Genomic DNA, 12242 nt, shown 5'->3' with positions numbered 1-12242 from the left:
GTCGAGAGCCATGCGTCCTCCGAAACACAACCCAACCAAGCCGCACTGCTTCTTGACACAATGCCCATCCAACATGGAAGCCAGCCACACCAATGTGTCGGAAGAAACACCGTACACCTGGCGTGTCAACGTGCACTGTTCCCGGCCCGCCACAGGAGTCGCTAGTGCGCGATGAGACAAGGATATCCCTGCCGGCCAAACCCTCCCCTAACCCGGTCAACACTGGGCCAATTGTGCGCCGCCCCATCGGCCTCCTGGGCGCGGCCACCCACCATGCACTCTTTAAATAGCCTATCTCCGTGTTAGTTAAGGGATGTTAAGTTTAAACCAGGACTCGAATTGGGGGGGGGGGGGGGGGTATGAGATGGTATGCCACAGGCCTACGTTTTTATTGAAGAAAATGTCAAAATGCATAGGCATACACATTGTTAACTTAAGATTTTGAAGAATATAAAAACATATATAATTATATGAATTGATATATAACAGCGCTTTGGTTGACGATGCTTTATGCTAGAAACAAGTTGTAAAATACCTGGGAGAAACGTGACTCCAATGCATATGGGGATAGAATTGTTTTGTTTCTTTGACATTCAGAGGCTGAGCAACATCCTACAGTCTAGGAGACAAAAAATGGACTTTGCTTGGGAAGTGAACAAATGAGTTGGAAGCGTGCTCAGTGATGTCGGTTGGTGTGGATTAAATGCCAGGGCTGGTTTCTTGTCCCAGTCCACCCCTGTCGTAGTCAAGAGCAGTAATTAACCTTTTATTGCCATGGCTAAATCAGAGTCACACCGAGTGATTCTTGGTAGTCTTAAAAACATCTGCTTTGAATCAAAAGTATAAACCTCACACACATGGTTATGGGCGAAAACTGGCCGATTAATTAGGGACGATTTCAAGTTTTCATAACAATCGGTAAACAGCATTTTTAGATACTGATTATGGCCGAGTACATTGCATTCCATGAGGAAACTGCGTGGCAGGATGACCACCTGTTACGCGAGTGCAGCAAGGAGCCAAGGTAAGTTGCTAGCTAGCATTAAACGTATCTTATAAAAACAATCAATCTTCACATTACATTTACATTTAAGTCATTTAGCAGACGCTCTTATCCAGAGCGACTTACAAATTGGTGCATTCACCTTATGACATTGGAACAGTCAGTGCATCTAAAACTTAAGGGGGTGTGAGAGGGATTACATTAAATTCCTTAAAGAGGTAGCCATTTAGTCTCTTGGTGCATTCACCTTATGACATCCAGTGGAACAGTCACTTTACAATAGTGCATCTAAAACTTAATAGAGGGATTACTTATCCTATCCTAGGTATTCCTTAAAGAGGTGGGGTTTCAGGTGTCTCCGGAAGGTGGTGATTGACTCCGCTGTCCTGACGTCGTGAGGGAGTTTGTTCCACCATTGGGGGCCAGGGCAGCGAACAGTTTTGACTGGGCAGAGCGGGAGCTGTACTTCCTCAGTGGTAGGGAGGCGAGCAGGCCAGAGGTGGATGAATGCAGTGCCCTTGTTTGGGTGTAGGGCCTGATCAGAGCCTGGAGGTACTGAGGTGCCGTTCCCCTCACAGCTCCGTGGCAACCATGGTCTTGTAGTGGATAAGTTCTGGATGAGTTGAAGGGTTTAATGGCACAGGCAGGGAGCCCAGCCAACAGCGAGTTGCAGTAATCCAGACGGGAGATGACAAGTGCCTGGATTAGGACCTGCGCCGCATCCTACAGGAACGGGCCACCGCCTGATGTTGGTTGAGAACACAGGGTGTTGTCCAGGATCACGCCAAGGTTCTTGGCGCTCTGGGAGGAGGACACAATGGAGTTGTCAACATGGCGAATCATGGAACGGGCAGTCCTTCCCCGGGAGGAAGAGCAGCTCCGTCTTGCCGTTATCCAACTGATATGTCTGCCAGACATGCAGAGATGCGATTCGCCACCTGGTCGTCAGAAGGGGAAAGGAGAAGATTAATTGTGTGTCGTCTGCAGCAATGATAAGAGAGACCATGTGAGGTTATGACAGAGCCAAGTGACTTGGTGTATAGCGAGAATAGGAGAGGGCCAAGAACAGAGCCCTGGGGGACACCAGTGGTGAGAGCGCGTGGTGAGGAGACAGATTCTCGCCACGCCACCTGGTAGGAGCGACCTGTCAGGTAGGACGCAATTGGGCCGCACCGGAGATGCCCAACTCGGAGAGGGTGGAGAGGAGGATCTGATGGTTCACAGTATCGAAGGCAGCCGATAGATCTAGAAGGATGAGAGCAGAGGAGAGAGAGTTAGCTTTAGCAGTGTGGAGCGCCTCCGTGATACAGAGGAGAGCAGTCTCAGTTGAATGACTAGTCTTGAAACCTGACTGATTTGGATCAAGAAGGTCATTCAGAGAGAGATAGCGGGAGAGCTGGCCAAGGACGGCACGTTCAAGAGTTTTGGAGAAGGGATACTGGTCTGTAATTGTTGACATCGGAGGGATCGAGTGTAAGAAGGGGTGCAACTCTCGCTCTCTTGAAGACGGAAGGGACGTAGCCAGCGGTCAGGGATGAGTTGATGAGCGAGGTGAGGTAAGGGAGAAGGTCTCCGGAAATGGTCTGGAGAAGAGGAGGGGATAGGGTCAAGCGGGCAGGTTGTTGGGCGTTTCACAAGACGCAATCTGGAGAGAGAGGAGAAAGAGGTCAGAGCACAGGGTAGGGCAGTGTGAGCAGAACCAGCGGTGTCGTTTGACTTAGCAAACGAGGATCGGATGTCGTCGACCTTCTTTTCAAAATGGTTGACGAAGTCATCTGCAGAGAGGGAGGAGGGGGGAGGGGGAGGAGGATTCAGGAGGGAGGAGAAGGTGGCAAAGAGCTTCCTAGGGTTAGAGGCAGATGCTTGGAATTTAGCGTGGTAGAAAGTGGCTTTAGCAGAGACAGAGGAGGAAAATGTAGAGAGGAGGGAGTGAAAGGATGCCAGGTCCGCAGGGAGGCGAGTTTTCCTCCATTTCCGCTCGGCTGCCCGGAGCCCTGTTCTGTGAGCTCGCAATGAGTCATCGCCACGGAGCGGGAGGGGAGGACCGAGCCGGCCTGGAGGATAGGGGACATAGAGAGTCAAGGGATGCAGAGAGGGAGGAGAGGAGGGTTGAGGAGTAGGTGGGAGAAGGTTTGAGCGGAGGGAAGAGATGATAGGATGGAAGAGGAGAGAGTGCAAGGTTGGGACGGCGCGATACCATCCAGTAGGGGCAGTGTGGGAGGTGTTGGATGAGAGCGAGAGGGAAAAGGATACAAGGTAGTGGTCGGAGACTTGGAGGGGAGTTGCAATGAGGTTAGTGGAAGAACAGCATCTAGTAAAGATGAGGTCGGCGTATTGCCTGCCTTGTGAGTAAGGTGAGAGGGTGAGGTCAAAGAGGAGAGGAGTGGAAAGAAGGAGGCAGAGAGGAAAGAGTCAAAGGTAGACGTGGGGAGGTTAAAGTCGCCCAGAACTGTGAGAGGTGAGCCGTCCTCAGGAAAGGAGCTTATCAAGGCATCAAGCTCATTGATGAACTCTCCGAGGAACCTGGAGGGCGATAAATGATAAGGATGTTAAGCTTGAAAGGGCTAGTAACTGTGACAGCATGGAATTCAAAGGAGCGATAGACAGATGGGTAAGGGGAGAAAGAGAGAATGACCACTTGGGAAGATGAGGATCCCGGTGCCACCACCCCGCTGATCGGGGTGTGCGAGAACACGTGGGCGGACGAAGAGAAAGCAGTAGGAGTAGCAGTGTTGTCTGTGGTGATCCATGTTTCCGTCAGTGCCAAGAAGTCGAGGGACTGGAGGGAGGCATAGGCTGAGATGAACTCTGCCTTGTTGACCGCAGATTGGCAGTCAGAGGCTACCGGAGACCTGGAACTCCACGTGGGTCGTGCGCGCTGGGACCACCAGAGTAGGGTGGCCGCGGCCACGTGGTGTGGAGCGTTTGTATGGTCTGTGCAGAGAGGAGAGAACAGGGATAAACAGACACATAGTTGACAGGCTACAGAAGAGGCTACGCTAATGCAAAGGAGATTGGAATGACAAGTGGACTACACGTCTCGAATTTCAGAAAGTTAGCTACGTAGCAAGAATCTTATTGACTAAAATGATTAAAATGATACAGTACTGCTGAAGTAGGCCAGCTGGCAGTGGGTGCGTTGTTGACACTACACTAATCAAGTCGTTCCGTTGAGTGTAATAGTTTCTGCAGTGTTGCTATTCGGGGGCTAGCTGGCTAGCTAGCAGTGTTGTTTACGTTACGTTGCGTTAAAAGAACGACAATAGCTGGCTAGCGAACCTAGAAAATCGCTCTAGACTACACAATTATCTTTGATACAAAGACGGCTATGTAGCTAGCTATGTAGCTAGCTACGATTTCAAACCGTTGTACTGTAATGAAGTGAAAATGTGATACTACCTGTGAATGCGACCGGGTTGTTGAGTGCGGAAGTTCTATTCAGTAGACGTTGGCTAGCGTTGGCTAGCTAGCAGAGTCACCTTTAAGGATGACAAATAGCTGGCTAGCTAACCTCGGTAAATTAAGATAATCACTCTAAGACTACACACTCTAAACCTAAACAACACAATTATCTTGGATACGATGATACGAAGACAGCAAAGACAGCTATGTAGCACGCTAACACTACACTAATCAAGTCGTTCAGTTGAGTGTAATAGTTTCTCCAGTGCAGCTAATCAGTGGACATTAGCTAGCTGGCTAGTGAAGACTACGTTAGGACGGCGAAATACGAACGATAATTACGCAATTACGCAATTATCTTTGATACAAAGACGGCTATGTAGCTAGCTGAGAAGAAATTGCTAAGATTAGACAAATCAAACCGTTGTGCTATAATGAAATATAATGAAAAAGTTATACTACCCGCGGGAGCGAAGTGCAGATGCGACCACTAGTTAACTACACATTGTTGATGATATTACTAGGTTAACTAGCTTGTCCTGTGTTGCATATAATCAATGTAGTGCCTGTTAATTTATCATCGAATCACAGCCTACTTTGCCAAATGGGTGATGATTTAACAAAGGTGCATTTGCGAAATGTACAAATGTACCTAACCATAAACATCAATGCCTTTCCTAAAATCAATACACAGAAATATATATTTTTAAACCTGCATTTTTAGTTAAAAGAAATTCAAGTTAGCAGGCAATATTAACTAGGGAAATTGTGTCAGTTCTCTTGCGTTCATTGCACACTGTCAGGGTATATGCAACAGTTTGCCAGAACAACTAATTTGCCAGAATTTTACGTAATTATGACATAACATTGAAGGTTGTGCAATGTAACAGCAATATTTAGACTTAGGTTGTGCAATGTAACAGCAATATTTATACTTAGGATTGCCACAATTTGATAAAATACGGAACTGTTCCGTATTTCACTGAAAGAATAAACATTTTTTTTACGATATGATAGTTTCCGGATTTGACCATATCAATGACCAAAGGCTCATGTTTCTGTGTTTATTATATTATAATTCAGTCTATGATTTGACATTTGATAGAGCAGTGTCATGACGTTGGCCTGGGGGTAGGTTTATGACAGTCATAAATACCTCTTTCCCCCTTTTTCCTCTCTCTACCCTACTGATGTTACATTTGCAAACCTCTTGGTTAACATAGAGATTCTGGGAACATCAGAAGGTGGGGGGAAATGAACTATATTCTGGTAATCTGACCAATTGAACATATGCAGTGGTACTTAATGAATATGATGTTAGTTCGGTTGTCATCTGATACATTCTCATCAATGATAAGATGACATAAACTCTACAGTGTAAAGTCTACACATCAGAGTTATCGGATTCAGATAGAATTGTTGTTCAATTTAAATGTTTGAATATAAAATTATTTGTGATGGGATGAAATGTGATTATAGCTTCTAAAATGTGAGAATTGGGTTTTCATGAGTCAATTATGCCCGACTCAGTGGCCCGCCCACGTGAAGAGACATAGGTTGTAAACTATGAAACACACCCCTTTTCTCCCTATATAAAGCCTTGACGACAATATAACCTCCTGTTCCGAGGATGTGAGGACGATGGTCCGATGTCAGAATGGTTCAGATAATAACTACAGAACGAAGCCAACATCAGCGTGAGCTTTGGTTGCAAATGATATGAACTTTGAACTCTTCACTACAGAAGTGATACCTCCTAGCCGTTGAGTTAGCAACAGCAGCTGCAAACGAGGGTTAGGAAGGAACAGACAGGGTATCCCGTCTATCACACAACAACGTTACTACAACGTATCCAATTGACCACCAGAGACATTCTTCAAAGGACAAAGGACTCTGTTTGGCAACACGGCCTTCCATCTACCACATCTAACCTACTGAAGCGCAGCTCAGAGTAAATATTTATTACATTTTCCTTTTCCAAATGGGCGGTAATTTAGAATGCATCAGATACTGTATTTACGATAGCACAGCTTCGCCCTTTGTTCCTCAGTCTTCCCGCTCTTTCAGTAAAACCCAACCCTTTTCTTTTGTGTAACAAGCTGTCATATCTGTTCCGCCTGCTAGGGACCTTTTCCTTTATGACGTAATTTGTAATCAAGTTATGATTAATTATGTGTATGTGTAATTCTGTGTGATTAGTCAGGTACTTAGTAAATCAATTATTAAACCCAATTTTGTATTGCTGATTCCACTTGTTAGCCAGGGTTCGTGAAGACCAAGAATTGACAACTTTCAGATGAGACTGAATTAAGGTGACGATTAATATTGACTGCTATTGATGTAAAATATTACTAGGTCTTCAAGAGTTTATTCGGAAGATAACATATAAATATTATTACGTGGTGCCCCGACTCTCCGGTTAATTACATTTACATGATTAGCTCAATCAGGTGATATTAATTACAGAGAATTATGTTATAGAATAGCATGTCATATCACTTCATCCGGCATAGCCAAAGACACGACAGCAGTCTGACTGAGCGGTGGTAGGCAGCAGCAGGCTCGAAAGCATTCATTCAAACTTTACTGCGTTTGCCAGCAGCTCTTAGCAATGCTTGGTCACAGCGCCGTTTATGACTTCAAGCCTATCAACTCCTGAGATTAGGCTGGCAATACTATAGTGCCTAATAGAACATCTAATAGTCAAAGTTCTATGAGATACAAATGGTATAGAGATAAATAGTTCACGTGACCATTCCTATAATAACTGCAACCTAATATTTCTTTACTGGGTATTTTGAAGAACGGGGAATATTGAACCACCAGCTTTCATATGTTCTGAGCAAGGAACTTAAACGTTAGCTTTTGACATTGCACATATTGCACTTTTTCTTTCTTCTCCAACACTGTGTTTTTGCATTACTTAAACCAAATAGAGCATGTTTCATTATTTATTTGAGACTAAAAAGATTTTATTTATGTATTATATTAAGTTAAAATAAAAGTGTTCATTCAGTATTGTTATAATTGTCATTATTTGAAATCGGCCAATTTAATCGGTATCTGCTTTTTTTGGTCCTCCAATAACCGGTATCGGCATTGAAAAGTCATAATCGGTTGACCTCTAGCAAAAAACACTGGATTTTCGTATTTTTTAAAGAATGTATCTACCAATTATGAAAAATATGAATAACATTCCACCCATGAGGCCAAAGAGGGTGCTTTTGGTGATTGACTGCAAGAAAGGGCTATGTAACATAGATGTATTCAATCTAAGCACATGGTTATGTACTTAATTCAATAATACATGTTTTATATGTTTCGTGTAACTATTGACGGAAACATGGTTGAGGTCAGTACGTTAGTTTTAGCTAGACAAGTATGATGTGGAGGGTGAATAATGGTTTAATAATACAGTTGTGGTTTTTCCATCTAGTTTGCGAGTGTAATTCTCAAGAAACCGATTGTCTCGACTTCATGACTAATCCGCAGTGTCATTGTTTTTTCTCAGGTTTCCTTTTGTGTTGTCAGCTGAAATATTCAAGAAAGCAGGAAGCGTTTCTAAATATGTCAACTGCCCCTGCAACAAGTAAAAACACACAAAAAGTATATTATTAACTTTATTAACTTTAATTATTAACTTTAATTTGAAAGATGAGCTTTGTGTTGCTTCCATCTTTTTGTTATGTAATGTTAGTGTGAGTAAATCTAAAACTGAAAACAACCATCTTCAATTAATGCCAAGTAGCATGTTCTGAAAGGCAATAACATTAATACATTAATTCAACTAGAGGTTTCACAATAGCCCACCTTAATGCAAATGTTGGTGTCTTGGTAAGACTTTGTATAGCACTGTAATTCTGGCTTACTGCTAAGTCACACAATTATTATTTTTCACTCTATGACACTGGCTGCTCTGTGACACTGGCTGCTTTAGATGTCCTGGAATGGCAGACAGTGTGCCCCCTCTTGATATTCCTGTGGTTTACCAGGCGGTGGTACAGCCCGACAGGATGCACGCTGTGGATCTTTAAAAGTTTGTGGGGGTCTTAGGGGCCAAGAATAAATTATTCAGCCTCCTGAGGTTAAAGAGGCGCTGTTGCACCTTCTTCACCATACTGTCTATGTGGGTGGACCATTTTCAGATTGCCAATGATGTGTATGCCAAGGACCTTTACGCTTTCCCCTTCTCCACTGCAGCGCCTTCAATGTGGATGGGTGCTCCCCGATCAGCTTCTTAATTTTTTTGAGGGAAAGGTTATTTTCCCGGAAACACTCAGCCAGGGCCCTCCTCTCCTCCCTGTAGTGGAGGGGTTGCTTTTATTTAACTAGGCAAGTCAGTTAAGAACAAATTCTTATTTACAATGACAGCCTAGGAACAGTGGGTTAACTGCCTTGTTCAGGGGCAGAGAGGCAGGTTTGTACCTTGTGAGCTCGGGGATTTAATCTAGCAACCTTTCGGTTACTGGCACAACGCTCTAACCACTAGGCTACCTGTTGTTGCCTACGCTCACCCCCAGGGGGCAGCCCGTCAGGAAGTTCAGGAAGCAGTTTCCCAGGGTGGAGTTCAGACCTTAATGATGAGCTTGGATGGTACCAAGGTGTTGGATGCTGAGCTGTAGTCAATTAACAGCATTCTTACATAGGTATTTCTCGTCGAGATTGGATAGTACAGTGCCACGGTGATTACGTCATCCTTGGATCTATTGGGGCGTTACGCAAATTAGAGGTGGGTTTGGGATATCGGGTAAGGTGTAGGTAATATGAATCTTAACTAGCCTTTCAAAGCACTTCATGATGACATAAGTGAGTGCTTTGGTGCATTAGTAATTTAGTTCAGTTAGCTTCACTTTGTTGGGTACAGGAACAATGGTGGACATCTTGCTTGAAGGAAGTGGAGACAACCGACTGGGATAGGGAGAGATTGAATATGTTCTTGAAACACTCCAGCCAGCTGGTCTGCTGTCTTACTCACCTCAGCCACAGAGAACGTGCGCTCACAGTCCACGGGAGCAGTGGCACTGTGTTTTCCTCGAAGCGGGCGAAGGTGATTAGCTTGTCAGGGAGCAAGATGTCGATATCCACGACGTGGCTGGTTTTCCCTTTATAATCCGTGATTGTCTGGAGTCCATGCCACATACGTCTAGTGTCTGAGCCATTGAATTGCGACTCCACTTTTTCTGTGTACTGACGTTATGCCTGTTTGATTGCCTTACGAAGGCCATAACTGTACTGGACTCGGCCATATGCCAAGTCACCTTGCCATGGTTAAATGCGGTGGTTTGTGCTTTCAGTTTTGCGTGAATGCTGCCATGATCAACGTTTTTTGGTTTGGATAGGTTTTAATTGTCACAGTGGGAACAACATCCCCTATACACTTCCTGATGAACTCAGTCACCATGTCAGTGTACAAGTAAATGTTATTTTCAGAGTCAACCTGAAACATATCCCAGTTTGTGTGATCAAAACAATCTGATGCATGGATTCCGATTGGTCAGACCAGTGTTGAATAGTCCTTACCACGGGTACTCCCTGTTTGAGTTTCTGCCTATAGGAAGGGAGGAGTAGGATGGAGGCGTGATCTGATTTGGCGAAGGGAGGGTGGGGCAGGACCTTGTAGCCATCCTGGAAGGGAGAGTAGCAATGGTTGAGAGTATTTGATGCGCAAGTGGCGCAGGCAATGTGTTGATAGAACTTCGGTAGCATTTTCCTAAGATGTGCTATATTAAAGTCCCCAGCTACAATAAATGTGGCCTCAGGATATGCGGTTTCCAGTTTGCACCAAGTCCAGTGTAGTTCCTTGAGAGCCTTTGTGGTATCGCCTTGATGGGGAATATACATGGCTGTGACGATGACCGGACAGAATTCTCTCGGAAGGTAATGCGGTCAGTGATTGATTGTGAGGTCTCTTTGCTGATGAATGTGACTTTGAATGTGAGTTTGCGTGATCTCAGCCTATCAGAAAACCGAGCCTGCTCATCTTGGTAGGGAGACCGGCTATTGCCCACTGATCAGTCAAAGGCTTAATATAGATTAATATAACAGAGACAATTTTCAAACATAAACAAATAAAAATATTATTCATGGGCTGCAAGCCATGTCACCTTTTTCAGTGTTTTCTTAGATAAGTCTGTCTGTCTGTCTGTCTGTCTGTCTGTCTGTCTGTCTGTCTGTCTGTCTGTCTGTCTGTCTGTCTGTCTGTCTGTCTGTCTGTCTGTCTGTCTGTCTGTCTGTCTGTCTGTCTGTCTGTCTGTCTGTCTGTCTGTCTGTCTGTCTGTCGATGTCGGAAGTTTACATAGACTTTGTTTTACTATTGTAACATGCAGTGATGAGAATTATATTGCCCCCATCAGGAGTCCAGGCTTTTGCCCTAGATGGTATAGTTCTTGTCTCTTGACCACACAATCTTGATATTGCATTCTGCTACATCGGTTGGCTACATTGGTGACCGGGGTGGGATCCTTTCGATACAACTATGTTGCCTGGCCACACAAATTCTCCTAGAGGGAGGGGGGAATACGGAATCATGGATTGATGACAGTTCTACTGTCTCCATCAGTGGCTCAGGCTTTTGGCATAGATGGTAAAGCTCTCATTTCTGGACTGCAATATTGAGAGGTTGTGCACTCCATGCCACTTCTCTCTCTATGTACATTGATTGGTAGGTAACACAATATTTAGATATTTAAAATACTGCCTGAAAAGCCTTTGCTGTTTGTCTCCGTAATGGTGAAACTGTCACGCCCTGGTCGAAGTATTTTGTGTTTTTCTTCATGTATTTTGTCAGGCCAGGGTGTGACATGGGTTTTTGTATGTGGTGTGTAGCTTAGTGGGATTGTAGCTTAGTGGGGTGTTCTAGGAGAGTCTATGGCTGTCTGAAGTGGTTCTCAATCAGAGGCAGGTGTTTATCATTGTCTCTGATTGGGAACCATATTTAGGCAGCCATATTCTTTGGTTGTATTGTGGGTGATTGTCCTGAGTGTCTTGATGTCCTTGTTCAATGTTAGTTGACACAAGTATAGGCTGTTTTCGTGTCGTTTATTGTTTTGTAGTGTTCGTGTTTAGTCGTGTTTATGTTTATTTAAATAAACATGGATCGCAATCGACACACTGCAATTTGGTCCGACTCTCCTTCACCATATGAAAACCGTGACAGAAACAGTAAATGTGATGATGTTCTTTGTTAGAATGTCTATGCATGAAACATGCTTCACACTCCATCATAGTAGGTAGACGAATAATGGATTGGCAAGAATAGAAGGTTAGTTAGAAAGTTAGCCTAATCATTGAAATCACCTAAATATATTCACATTCCTTGGTACAGCGCACGCGGCTCGCCTTGCTTCCCCGAACAGTCAAACTAACGGTGAGATAAAGATTTTTTTCATGAATGTATTGTCAAGTAACGCGTTACTTTTGTTAAATATAACAAGTAATATGTAATGTATTACTTTTCCAAGTAACTAATCCACACACTGGCTATTATGAAACCTCTGGTTGAATTAATGTGTTAATGTTATGACCTTTCAGAACATGCTACTTGGCATTAACTGAAGATAATGTTGTTTTCTTTAAGCAATTTAAGGAATAAGGCACGAGGGGGTGTGGTATATGGCCAATATACAATGGCTAAGGGCTGTTCTTAGGCACGACGCATCGTGGAGTATAATGAATATTTAAATGTATTTGGCTAAGGTGTTTGTAAACGTCTGACTTAAACTGTATATTATTAAACCATTTTCACCCTCAACATTATACCTGCCTACATTCAATACATGTTAGAATCACCTTAGGCAGTGATTACAGCTGTGAGTCTTTCTGGGTAAGTCTCTAAAAG

The sequence above is a fragment of the Oncorhynchus gorbuscha genome, linkage group LG08 (genome assembly GCF_021184085.1).
Source record: "Oncorhynchus gorbuscha isolate QuinsamMale2020 ecotype Even-year linkage group LG08, OgorEven_v1.0, whole genome shotgun sequence".
Lineage (NCBI taxonomy): Eukaryota > Metazoa > Chordata > Actinopteri > Salmoniformes > Salmonidae > Oncorhynchus > Oncorhynchus gorbuscha.
This window is presented reverse-complemented; position numbering follows the sequence as displayed.